At 38.9% G+C, this 13,846-nt stretch overlaps 1 protein-coding gene across 14 annotated transcripts in view; it reads left to right on the top strand.

Moving 5' to 3' along the window:
* LOC105466614 (teneurin transmembrane protein 3) overlaps positions 1-13,846 on the top strand; it is a 2,765,046-nt gene that overhangs the window by 1,399,175 nt on the left and 1,352,025 nt on the right. For all 14 annotated transcript variants that reach the window (XM_071092800.1, XM_071092799.1, XM_071092798.1 and 11 more), the window contains one exon: positions 9,511-9,670. The gene's annotated coding sequence lies outside the window, so the exon portion shown is untranslated. The remainder of the gene's footprint in view (positions 1-9,510; positions 9,671-13,846) is intronic.

The raw sequence follows: 13,846 nt of genomic DNA, 5'->3' as shown, positions 1-13,846 counted from the left end.
TCTGAATCTCGTATGATCTAATTTGTCTCCTGACACAATCTCTGAAGCAATTAGAGATTTCTGGGATCTTATGCCACGGTTGGAACCTCCCACAGTGGAATATTAGAACTGGAAGATATCTTGGAGACAACTGTCTAACATCCCAATTTTACAAATGAGGAAACTAGTGTGTAGAGAAATTAAATGGTTTGCCCATGTCATAAACCTCAAAGAGGCAAAGCCAGATTTTCTCATTTTGTCTTCTGCTATAACTGAACTGACTCTCAGAAATGATGGCATCCGCATCCTGATCACCAGCTCCTGGGATCTAATAGGGGAGAATATAATGCATCATAGTTCAAGTCAGGCTTGATGTAGCTTGGAGAATGAATTGGACTTTACATCCTTGAAGGTGGAATATTTTTGACCCTTTGAACTATATTATAGCTAAAACATTGGGTATTTTTGACAAAAGTCAAAAACATGATTTGAAAATAATCTTTCAATACACCATTATAACAAGCCTTCCCACTGGGCAACAAAATCAAATTAGCTTGTTTTGAAAAAAATGAAACAACTCTAAGAACATGTCACATCAACTGCTGAGGTCTGGGTCATGGGTAATCACTCGGCTGTGATCACTACATTCTGCATTCTGAAAAATAATGCGGAATAGGCACAGGAATCAGATATGGATGTAAATAAGATATAAGTGGCAAGCTGCATACGAGAACATGGCTGGGACTTGAGCCTCTTGCTATATCCTCGCCCAATCTAGAGCTTCAGATAAATGCATGGGAACATTTGCAACTACACAGCAAACCTTTGGCCAGATGTAGAGATCTCTGGCCTGCCCGCAGGGCTGGTAAACCCTGCCCTCACCAGTAGGAGTCAGAAGAAATCCTGCAACCTGTGCACAGAGAGAATCTAACAGAACACGTGAGGCTGGAATACAGTTGTGCCTAAGTGACGAGTGAGTAAGAGAAAAGGCAATGCTTCTTCCCTGGTATCTGCAGGAGGCTGGTCATCCTTTTTAAGAACTGAACCCGGAAATGGGGAAGACAGTGAAAAGCATTCTCCGTGTGCCTGCTCCCCTGGATTACAGGCTGCTTGTGAGCAGGAAGCATTCATCAGTGCAAGAAACATGCACTGAATGTCTAACATGGTCCTAGTACTCTACCTGATGCCGAGTATATAGAGGTGAGATTCAGATAGAATCTGTGATCTCACTAGGAAGCAGGCTCACTAATAACCAATCCCAAGGGAGGACTTCCACCATGTGGGTGATAGCAAAGGTTATGATTATGCCAGCCACCGGGAATAGGAGTTGAACACTTGTCCCCACTGGACCTGGGCTGCAGTTTTGCCAGTTATCTGAGTCTGGTGAAGCATAATACACTCACATGCAACAGGTTTTATATAAAGCAGATTTGTTAGTTACTGCTGGGCAGGAAGAGGCAAAGACGCCCAGGATCCATTGTGAGCTGGTTTCCCAAGACTCATGAAAGCTGCCTGGGACAGATGGAGGGGCCGTTTGATATATGTCAGGGGCTGGCCACATGACTCACGGGGAAAGCCTTGAGGACATTTTGCTCCTAGGGCAGACAGGAACAAATCTCAGCTCCCCTAGCCGTTCCTGCCTATCTCAAGATGTTGCATTTCGTCTGAGGAAAACAAACAAGGCTTGGCTATTTCTGGAAGTTCTTCCCTATCTCAAGATACTGTATTCCTAGCACATTCTACAGTTATTCTTATTTTTTTTTTTTCTTTAGAGACAGGATCTCACTCTGTCACCCAGGCTGCAGTGCAGTGGCATGATCAAGGCTCACTGCAGTCTCAAATTTCTGGGCTCAAATGATCCTCACACCTCAGCTTTCTGAGAAGCTGGGACTATAGGTGCACACCACCATGTCTGGCTTTTTTTTTTTTTGTAGAAAGTGGGGTCCCACTATGTTTCCCAGGCTGGTCTCAAACTCCTGGTCTCAAGGAGGCCTCCTGCCGCAACCTCCCAAAGTGCTGGAATTATAGGCTTGAGCCACCGTGACCAGCCTGCAGTTACTCTTAAGAACTACAAATGAGAAAGGAAAGAGAAGTGAGTTAGTCCAATGGCACCTGGAGAATTGTCCTGCACTCGTGGAATATGGCTAAGAATGTGTGTTCCTCATAATTCCTTTCTCCATGTTACTATATCTTATACAATGGTCAGCTCAGCCACTGCAATGAAACTAACTACCTGGTCAATCATCATTCTTTATTCATTCAACAAACGTTATGTTGTTTGACCAATATATACTATGTACTGTGATGCAATTGAACTTCATATTTTTTCTGAGAATTGTGTTTCACACTAAACAACAGTATGAGGAAGGCAGAAGGAAATAAAATGAGATTCATAAATAGGAAGCTGATTTGAATGAGTACTTTCAAAATAAAATGTTATTTATAAACACATGCATGTACACAAACTAAGACCAATGAGAAAAATGCCATGTTTCCTACATGCAGCTCACTGATTTTTAGTTACAATAACCAGTAAATGTTTCTTCTTGTTTTAACCAATGAATATTCAATATTGTGATAATTTGTTATTTAAAGAAGACTTTTTTTTTTTTAACAATTTCACTTGTCCTTATGATATTACACTGATTATTTACTAAGTAAAAAGCATTCTTCCAATTTCTGGAGATCTATCCTTTTTTTATTTTATTTTATTTTTTTTTGAGACTGAGTCTTGCTCTGTCGCCCAGGCTGGAGTGCAATGGTACAATCTTGGCTCCCTCCAACATCTGCCTCCCAGATTCAAGCGATTCTCCTGCCTCAGGCTCCCGAGTAGCTGGGATTACAGGCACCTGCCACCACGCCTGGCTAGTTTTGTATTTTGGGTAGAGATGGAGTTTCACCATGTTGGCCAGGCTGGTCTCGAACTCCTGACCTCAGGCGATCCACCCGCCTCAGCCTCCCAAAGTGCTAGGATTACAGGCATGAGCCACTGCACCCAGCCTATACTTTTATATGCATAACAAAAATAGCAATTTGTTACAAACATTAGTTCATACGGAGATACAGTGAAAAGAGATTTCCAAAGATGTGGTTTAACCTTGGATTTGCTACTTCCTAGTCACAACTTTAGACACATCATTTTAAACTCTCTGAGTCTCAGGGATATAGAATAATATAATGAGTTCAAATTCAGGCCCTTGAAATATCTCACCTAAGGAGGAATGTCCCAGGAATAAATAGGAATTTCTGAGATCACAGTACATGTCTGCAATTGCTTGAGAGATACAGTTGCTGGGTTAACAAATAAAAGTACAAGCAAGAACAGCCTCCTCTTACTTCCAGACTGCCTTCAAATTCTAGGTATTTGTATTAATTTGACCTTTTATGCATAGCTTAAAAGTGTGTGTTCTAAGTGGTTCAAAGAAAATAAAACATGATTCTTTCTTTTAACCAAATGGAGACCTACACAGAGAAACAAGATGCCATCCTATGCATGACATAGCTGACAACACAAGGCTGTGTGTAATCGCTGAACAAGTGTTGCCAACTGAATTTGAGTTAAAACGGAAAAATGATGTTTCAGTGACTTCTAATCTCTAATCTAGCCTCTTTCACAAGCTGTTAACTAGACTCTATGAACTCCAGTTACGTCTTCTGTAAAATGTGGTTAAGTACATATACACCATAAGGAAGGTATGAGAACCGAAAGGAAGAATTCAGTAAAGTACTTAGAATCATGTTCCCAAGCAGTTGATGCTAAGTAAACGTCAATTTCTCTTCCATCCTTTCTCTGTACTCATTTGGCACAATAGGGTAATAATATTTGTTCTGCCTACCTTAGAGAGCTACATTGAGAATAAAATGAGTTCATATTTGTGAAAACGTTGGATGTTATAAGGACTTCAACAAATGAGAGGTGTTATTACTGGTAATGGAATTCTTGAACTCATTATGCCAAGAGACTTTACCTAAAAATATAATTATACTCCCAGAGACATTACATAGTCACATAAATGACAGGAGCATAGAGCTGCCACCTAAACTGGGTTCCAGCTAGTATTAGTCTTTATATCGGGAAGAACAAATGCCCCTCCACAACAGCTTGGAGCTGGGGGTAAAGACTCCTGGGTCTGGATTCAGGAGAGCGAGAGTTCTAACACTTCCAGACTTTATATGCTCAAACGCAGGTAACAACATGCCTTAGAAGGCAGGACGAGCATAAGAAGCTTGTGTTTAACAGAGTCTCTGTGTTGATGATATGTAGGGTACTGATTTTAGAGTCATTCTGTCTGCGTCCAAGTTCTGGTACCACCACATGCTATATATTTTTGGTCAAGGGACCTTATTTCTCTAAACCTTAGAATCCTCATTTAGAGAGTGGGACTGATCATTACGCTTGCCGCTGGAGTATTTGAAGGGTAAAATGAACATCTGGCCCCTGATAGGTGTGCAGGGGATTTTAGCTATTATTATTATTATTTCTAAATAAGTGGAAAATATAGTGCAGTCTTTTGTGCATTTATAAGAGAGCTAAATAAGTAATCGCAACCAAAAGAATAGGGATGGTGGTATGTGCTCCCTGCCTCCCAATGCCTTATGGAGGAGGTCAGTCTTTGAATAAACAGCCGGCTAGACTTCCACAAGAAGATATAACCAACGTGAAAGTAGAAGGATACCCAGTGGACTGAAGCTAGACAAGAAAAGCCGTGTAAGATTTAGGGAAGCCAATACTAGAACTTCGGTAGTGAGCAGAAAAAGGTGACATGGCAATATGTAGACTATATAAATACATGTTGGGACTCATATTTCTCTCTCAGATTATCTGCCCTGTCTATCCGAAGTAACTATCTTCCATCAAAATACGTGAAATAAAATAGTGGCATAACACCTGAGTAGCTCTGTTCTTTTAACCCACTGAGACGAGGTCTGCATATCGCCTGTATTTGCCGTCACCTCCTTCACTTACCCTTTGCTAAAACATGTGAGAACATCTTTTATTTACCTACAAAACTTGAGTAGGCAGCTCAGGGCAATTTAAATGAAATCCCTCTGTGAAGAATGTAATCTCATATATTTTTCTTAAGGTATAAAATTAATAAACTCTCTCTGTAAGAACATGTGATATATACATTCACGTAATGTGGACTGCTTAGAGAAAACAGAAAAGGCTTTGTTTTGTAAACATCTGTAAGAAACCTTGCTATAGCAAAGTATTAAGATAAATGTCTGGCTGGACGCAGCGGCTCACGCCTGTAATCCCAGCACTTTGGGAAGCCGAGGCGGGTAGATCACCTGAGGTCAGGAGTTCGAGACCAGCCTGGCCAACATGGTGAAACCCCATCTCTACTAAAAATACAAAAATTAGCCGGGCATTGTGGTGGGTGCCCCTAATCCCAGCTACTAGGGAGGTTGAGACAAGAGACTCGCTTGAACTTGGGAAGTGGAGGTTGCAGTGAGCCAAGATCGTGCCATTGCACTCCAGCCTGGGCAACAAGAGTGAGACTCTGTCTCCAAATAAATAAATAAATGAATGAATAAATTAAAATAAAGAAATAAATGTCTATAGGAACAGGCAAATACTGCTGTGGATATTTGGGAAAGAGCTGACTTTCTTTGGGGGTGGCAAATGGTGGTACTGGTTGTTGCTGGCCATTGAAATGAAAGCCATCCTAACAAGGTTTTATCATCACGAACTGTATTTGTTTGTACTAAATTAGGCTCTCCACAGAAACAAACCAAATGATGACAACGAGTTGATTGATTTCCCTTTTAGATTTTGTAAGCTAGTGAAATATAGGTAGTTGCTGTAATTGCATATTTACTGTTTCACTTTTGCAGCTTTTAGAGTGACAAAAATGCAGCCCCCCGTCATGAGTCTCAAATGCTAAACTGTCCTACACATTGGCGATGCTGTGAGAGATGAGAGTAACCAACAAACACTTCCTACATTGTCACACGGGGCTAATTTAGACTGCTGCAAATTAGAGGTTTGTAGAATAGAAACCAATGTGGTAAAAGTGAGATGTGTGAGACTGCCTAGTGACAGTCACACTCTGATGTGACGCTGTTTTATTAGCATCTTCTAAGATCTAAGGCAGTGTCGCCTTGCGTGTGGATCTGCAGTCATCCTTTAACTGTGCAAGCTGGCCAAGAGCAGGGCTGTGAGCAAGACCATGTTTTTGCATCGTATTTGTTCTGAAAATACGGATTAGTAATGAGCGTTACAAATAGAGAACCAGAGAGATATTTTTGCTAAATCAAAGAAGATTCATTCCTTCACAAAAGATAGACTCATATTCTGTAGTTAATGATTTGTTGCAAGATCTGGTAGGTATCCTTCAAATATACAATTGATTTTAAAGGAGAGCCATGGATAGAGATATCTGTCTGCACCTAAACACAAAGCACACAATGAAACCTGTACATGGGATCTCTACAATTTATTACCTAAAAATATTAGGAGACAGAAATATCGAGTAACTCTGAAATAAATTATACATTGATATTCAATTTGTTCTATCTTTTCAAGCAGAATTAGTTTTGAGAAGTATTTTAGTTCATTTATTATTGGAAAAGACCTTACTAGCTTATTCAAGCAAGAAAATTACCCCAAAAGCTTACAAGATTTATAATGCTTGGGGAAAAAAAAAAAAAGCAATTCAAAACCTAATGAGACATTTTAGGCCTCATTTACATCTCTAACCTGACCCATTTTCTGCAAAACGTTTTTGTTGGTAATTTACATACTAAAAGCTAGTTATTTATCCATCCCTAACCAAAAAGTTGATGAGATTACTAATACCACAATGAAGTTAACATTACCCTGAAAGCTAACTACGAGCATTTCTAGAAGGTTGACTATTGAGTCATTTATTTAGCTATAATCTCCATTACATCCTGGCAATGCACCCAAACTCTGAGAGAATGACATGAAAGACCAAATATCTCATTTCCACACTCACTCTATGGGCAGGAATCTGTCCAGGAACACACTCGTTGGAAATGAAGCACATTAACATGCTCTGTGTATGTACACACATGACTATAACCAAGAGAAAATAACGCAAGGAAACACATCATATAAAACAAGTTCAGATGTCATGTATTTTGGAATACCACAGAGCTTTGCATCTATTCGGAGGTGATAATTGTATAGATGTACCGAAGCTGTTGTATTAAAAAAAAAAACTTTCCAATGTTTTGTGAAAAAAGACTACAATGAGGAATTGAAGTGTACAGTGGCGCAGTGATATATTTCTCACTGTTTTAAGGAATATTTATATTTTTTCAGGATGAAAAAATATATATCCATAAATATATATGTTAATATTATAAGTGCATGTATTGATATATTTGTATTACCAATATATTTACATGTTTACTAAAATATATTTCTATTTTCTATTTTCTATATTTACATTTTATGTTTTGTATATTTTTATTATAAAACATACAATCACCATCTGTTGATAATTGTTCAATAACTTTACTCTCAAAAAGCACTGAATTTATAGTAACTTAACGAGTGTCCTTCATAATGTAAGCGTCTGTAAAATACAAACTGTTAACCATCTACAGTTTAGTTGAACATTATTTGGGCACATGGTGAGAATTATACTCCAAGACCTTCAAGACTGTCTTAGAGGTGAAATGTCCCTACCTCTTAGTATAAATGACCCCCTCACTGCCCTACATCAAATTCCCACAAAATTCAGAGATTGAGAAGTACATGGGACACGGCTGGGGCTCCTTGTTTAACCAGGCTGCATCGCGGGTCCCTTTGTTAAACTCTAGTCTTTGGGGGCAGTGTGCAATCTGATTTTAGTTTGTTCCGCATCTCCTGCACAGTTTCCTCCCTAGGTGAGCCAGGTGTTTCCTTCTGATCAGGGCCAGTCTGGTATCCAAGAAGGTCCAAAGTTCAACCCATGCCGGTGGCCCTGGAAAGCCCAGAATGTGGACAAATGTGGCTCGATTCCTTTCCTATTTAGTCATAGTTCACTCGATAATGAGTTTCAGATTGTGTTTGTTTTCAGAAACCCTCTTTGCTGTTGTATTCTTCCTATGCGTAGAGGACTTACAAGGGGATACAGATTGATTATCAGCAGAGAAAACACTCGTTGGTAAATGTAATTACCAAAAACTCATCTGCAAAGTAAACTGCCATTCACCAAAACCTATTATCTTATGGCATGTTACGAATTGTGATTTTAGTCCCTATTTTGCAGCTGTCAAATACTGTGGGTACTGCAGCCGTGGTCTTCATGCGCTTCTCAATCTCTGGATTTTGTTGGGATTTGATGTAGGGCAGTGAGGGAGGGGGTTTATACTAAAAGGCAGGGAAATTTCACCTCTAAGACAGTCTTGAAGGTCTTGGAATATAATTCTCACTATGCGCCCAAATAATGTTCAACTGCCTCTTTTTATATATAATTATATCTTATATTATAATTAAATATAATTTATGTATTATATATAATTATATGAAATTATAATAAAATTAATGGGAAGAGCATTCCAAGCAGAGGATGTCGGTAGAAAGAGCCCAGTGCAGTAGAGCACAGCATGCTCCAGGAACTGGAAATGGCCACTCTTCCATGTGTGATGGTGTACATGATGGTGGTGTGCACCAGATGAGGTTGGAGAGGTAGACAGGGATCAGGAATCCTGACTGCAGTGTCAGAGTGGGCCATCATCAGCACTCCCCTGCATTCAATTTACACAACCAACATGGCCACTACTCCCTCCGTTCCCCACATCCTGGATGGCACCTGACCCTCAGTAAGATTATGGCATATAGGAAAACAACAAAGAACAAATGTTTTCTCAAAAGAGGCCAGCCCCCAAGAGAAAGAGAAAGGAATAATCTGGCCTAAAATCACCCAGGAATTTTTCATAAATTCACAATCAAACAAGTCATTTCTCCTTCCCTATGGCAGAAGAAATGAGGGAGCAGAAGTTGCCTGGACTGTTGCACTAGTGGAGTAGCCTTACAGTGGAGAGGAACACCAAGAGTGAGGAAGAGACTTCTCCCGACAGTTCTGCCCTCTCCCACACTCTCTGGAAGTAATTATATAATCTGTCCTTTTAGAAAGAAAAATCCTTACATGTGTGAAATTTTTTGTTTCTACCAGAATCCATAATGTGTGTTATTACAAAGTGAACAAGCTAGATATGCCCAAACACATGATTACACTGGACTTGAATGCTGTAACTTGAATATCCTAGCAAAATTAAATCCAATGGCAGCAAGACAAGAAACAGCGTCTTGATGGATCTGCTACCTAACTATAGCCCACCATATGTTTTCAGTGTTTTATCTGTATCTTGAGTGGATATTGTATACCTACACATGCATGGTTATATCAAATCTAGTTATTTTTTCCTCTTTTCCAGAAAAATACTTTAAAACTGAAATAATTATAACTGTGTAAATAGAAGGATTACTGATAAAATGCAATTTATGTGAATTACCCACGTGTAATTGTTAGGGATTTGTTGGCCTCTGTGTCAAAAATGCCCTTCTCTCTCCAGGTGAAGAGCTGCTTCCTTGGAAGGGCACCCGAAGGCTGGGTGGCCACCATCCTTTGCCTTGGCAGAGCGAGCCAGAAGGCCTAGGCACAACCCACTGTGTTTGCCGACAGCCAGTCTACCCTGGAGTTCCGGAGCGGCCTCCTAGGAAGACCAGGGAGCGGTGAGTGCCCATGTGAGGCCAGCAGTTTTGATAGCTCTGTCTTCTGGAAGAACTTATTTTCTGATATTCTAGTCATTCCTGTCATTCTTTCAGACACACTTCTAAAAGACGGTCAAACAACTACTTTCTCTCTTTATACTTTTCTGCACCCTGCCTATAGTCATAGTACTTCTGTAAATCAATGACATCTTGCTATCTCTGTCTTTGTGCACGTAAGTGTGCAATGCTACAAATGGAAACTCACAAGCAGAGAGAGACAGTGAAAGAGAGAGAGAGAGAGAAGGTGATTTTGTATGTCTTCAACCTTACCATCGTATTTCTTTTAACATCAGTTAAAAATAGCTGTTATCAAGTGTCCAGCTGCCAGGAGTCTTTGAAATCCAGTAATTATTAATGGGAATTTTATACAGAAAAGGCAGAAAATGTAAAATAGCTTTGGTTCATAAAACAGGAAAGATAAATGTCACCAGGAAAAAAATCTATAACAAGTGTGTAGTGAACTATGTGAAGGAAAATCTGTTGTATGCTAGTGAGATTGTTAAATGGAAATCAAGGACATTGGCTGTGTTGACGAGCAAATTCTATTCATCTGCATAAAAGCAGTTTATTTCAGAACATAGGATATGTAGATCTAATTTTTATTGTTATGCTATTGTTGGTCATGGTGATTATGAATATATTACAAAGTTTTATAAAGACTGCAGTTTCACATCTTTTTACTGTGGGCATTTAAAGTTTTTTTTATTTGGAATTTTAAGTTTTTCTAAACATAATTATAATTTTATTGGCCACTTTATAAACAAGAATTATAAAAAGTAGAAGAGCATAAAATGTTCCTATTTACTACATATACCCTCTGAGTGTTCAACTATTTTAAGGTCTCTGACTAAATACCAGCATATGATACCGGTGAAGATTGAAAGCAGAAATTCTATAGAACGTCTAAATGTCACAGGTGTTATTGGAATGGAAATGAACTTTTTAATACATTTTATAGGTATTACATATAGCTAGAATTTTACACCATATTTTTACACTTTATTTTTTGACTTTTGTCACCTATCACCTTTTCCAAATTACTAAAAACTAAAAATACCCTTAAGAAATTAAGAGCATGAATGGTTTGGCAAATCAAGATGGTGCAGTTTTTCTCCTGTCGTGAAGGTCTGTGATATGTATCATTTTTCAATATTGCTGGTGGGTTGAGCCAACCCGACTACACACTGTGATGCGGCTCCTGTCTGTCAACTTGGAGTTACTACTTGGGCAATCTAATTATTTCAAAAAGGAAAGGGGAGAAAAATGAGTAATAAGAGTATTATAGAAAATTATATTTTAACAAAAGTGGAGTTGAAAGTTAGAAAGGAGCATACAATTAGGGTCAGGTGCAGTGGCTCACGCCTGTAATCTCAACACTTTGGGAGGCTGAGGCAGGCAGGTCACCTGAGGTCAGGAGTTCAAGACCAGCCTATCCAACGTAGTGAAACCCCATCTCTACCAAAAATACAAAAAAATTACCCAGCCATAGTGGTGGGTGCCTGTAATCCCAGGTACTCAGGAGGCTGAGGCAGGAGAATTGCTTGAACCCAGGAGGCAGAGGTTGCAATGAGCCGAGATTGCGCCACTGCACTCCAGCCTGGGCATGACAGAGTGAGACTCCATCTCAAACAAACAAACAAACAAACAAACAAACAAAAAGCCATATAATTAATAAAGTAGTTAATTTTGTTTGGTATTTGGACCCCCAGATCAGTCTTCATATTCTTTCATTGACAACATTCATGAAGTTCTGCAGAAATTAGATAGAATTAAGAAACAAATTCCTTTCAGAGCAAAATGACATGGTACATTCTTAGTTAAATGCTTATGTCATTCTGCATACTTTTAAGTAAATTATTATTAAACTACCATTTAATATGTAGGAGAAATGATGCATTTAAATGCTCTCTTTATTTCCTTAAGAAAATATTACATTAATGGGTTAAAGAATAGCATCCCTTAGCACGGAAAAAACTTAAGCCCTTGAAAGTTATGAATATCCAAATTAAGTTCCGGCGTATACCTGTGTTTTGTCCGATTATGACGCCATAGCAACATTTATAATCAAATGTGTCATTTTAATAAATAACTATAATTAATAATACAATGGGTTCTATTCTTTATGATAATGCTTTTGGGGTAACATCTGAGTATTTGCTCCATATTACTGGGGTAGGTAATAAGGTCAATATTACATGCCTGAGTAATATTCATTGCAAACACTTTCAGTGTAGTTTTTCAGAAATAAAACAATTTCTGAAGAAACATAACCGTTTTCTTCCTAGGGACAGAAGGGCTTTTAAATGAAAAGAGCATCTGCTCCTTTTCCCCCTAACAATTTTATTGTCTTCTGGATCAAAGTAATTTGCTATGAAACAAGAAGTGTGTGGCCATTCGGTATCATTTTACTTATCTGAGTGTTTGTGCAACCGATTCAGAACGTGACCTGACTTGTTCAGATGACACCAGTTTCTCATACTCTTATGTCATCATTTAAATTTCATTTCATATTTTGACAACCTTCCTCAGTAGAAGGCATAGGACACATCAGACTGTACCTCTTGAATCTTCATTCTTAAACCTAGATGCACGATTCTAGACCTAATGTTTTCATAACATGTGGTGTCACTGAGGAGAATGAAAATCTCACTTTGAATATGCTGCTGTAATAATTTTCAGTTGTAAGCTATGATTAATCTGAATGATGACAACAAAAGAGACACTTAAGAAAAGTAATTTTAGTCCTCAGTTAACGAAGTTTAATGTAAGCAGCATTCTTTCAGGTTACATATATTTATGTGCCAGGGGTCGTGTTTCTAGGTGTTTGGGGATCATGGATCTTACACCTACACTGTGCTATCATCACAATTTGTTCGAAGTTATGGAAAAACTAAAGTCCAACATTTTACCTGAGTTTACATGTAACAGGCAAAGCAACCATCATTATAGAGGGTAAGGGTGGGGGTTGCATAGGGGATGTAATATTTGAGCAGACTTAAAGCTTGAATTAGCAATGTAAGGAGGAGTGGGTATTTTAGACAGTGGAAAGAACATGGACAAAGTTCCTGAGCTGAGGAACTGCCTGGCATGCTCATGGAGCTAAAAGGAACCCAGGTGTCTAGAGCACAGACCACAAACAGAGAAAAAAACAGAAAGAGAACATACTGGTACAATGCATGAAGGACAGGTCACACAGGGCCTTGCAGATACCATTAAAGAAATTTGATCTTTCCTCCAAGTGCAGTGAAAAACCATTAGGGGACTCTAGGTAGGAGAGTGATGAGGTCAGGTTTCCATTAAAAATAATCACACTGGTTGATGTGTGGAGAATAGAACAGATGTAGAAAGGAAAGGATAGGAAAGACCAATCTGGAAGGTTTTACACCAGTTGAGGAAGAAGAAAAGAGGGAAGGTGTAGGGGTCTGAGGAGGAACTGGAGACAAGTTCATGGGTTCCAGCTGGATCAGAAAGAGAATGACCTGGGTGGGTTAAAGATGAGGAAGAGGAGGGCCAACAATGACTCTCATATTTTTGGATGGGGAAAACATGGCAATGTTCCTTGTTTTTATGTTCAGTTTGAAGTGGATGCAAAATATCTAAGACCATATATCCCGAAAAAAGTTCTGTTTGTAGTTTTGGAACTCAGAAATCTGGGCCGAAGATCTAAATTTGTAGACATTGGCTTTTAGATGGCAGTTGAAGCCAGAATAGTGAATGAGATTGCTCAAAGAGAGAACATAGGGAGATATTTTTAAAGATCTTGAACAGAAAGCAACCTGAGGGACTTGAAGGAGCACCTGGAAGAGGAGAATGAGAAGAAACAGCCAGAGAAGTGGGAGGAAAATCTGGAGAGTTGGTAACATGGAAGCCAAGGGAAGAAGAGAGCATTTCATTATGGTGCTAAAAGCACGGTGAGATAAAGATTATGAAGTATCCCTTGAATCAAACAACAGTAACATCATTGGTAGCCATTGCAACAGAGTTTGGATAGAGGAGTGGGCAAAATCCATGTTGAAGATGGTTGTTCTGTGGATGATAAAGAAATAGAATTGACAAACACATACAACTGTTTCCAAAGTTTCCAAAGTTGGCTGTGAAATTGAAGAGATAAATAGGAATGTATATGGGAAATTGTGA

Source organism: Macaca nemestrina, chromosome 3, assembly GCF_043159975.1.
Source record: "Macaca nemestrina isolate mMacNem1 chromosome 3, mMacNem.hap1, whole genome shotgun sequence".
Taxonomy (NCBI): Eukaryota; Metazoa; Chordata; class Mammalia; order Primates; family Cercopithecidae; genus Macaca; species Macaca nemestrina.
The sequence above is the reverse complement of the archived record's forward strand: the minus strand, read 5'-3'. Positions and strand labels throughout refer to the sequence as shown.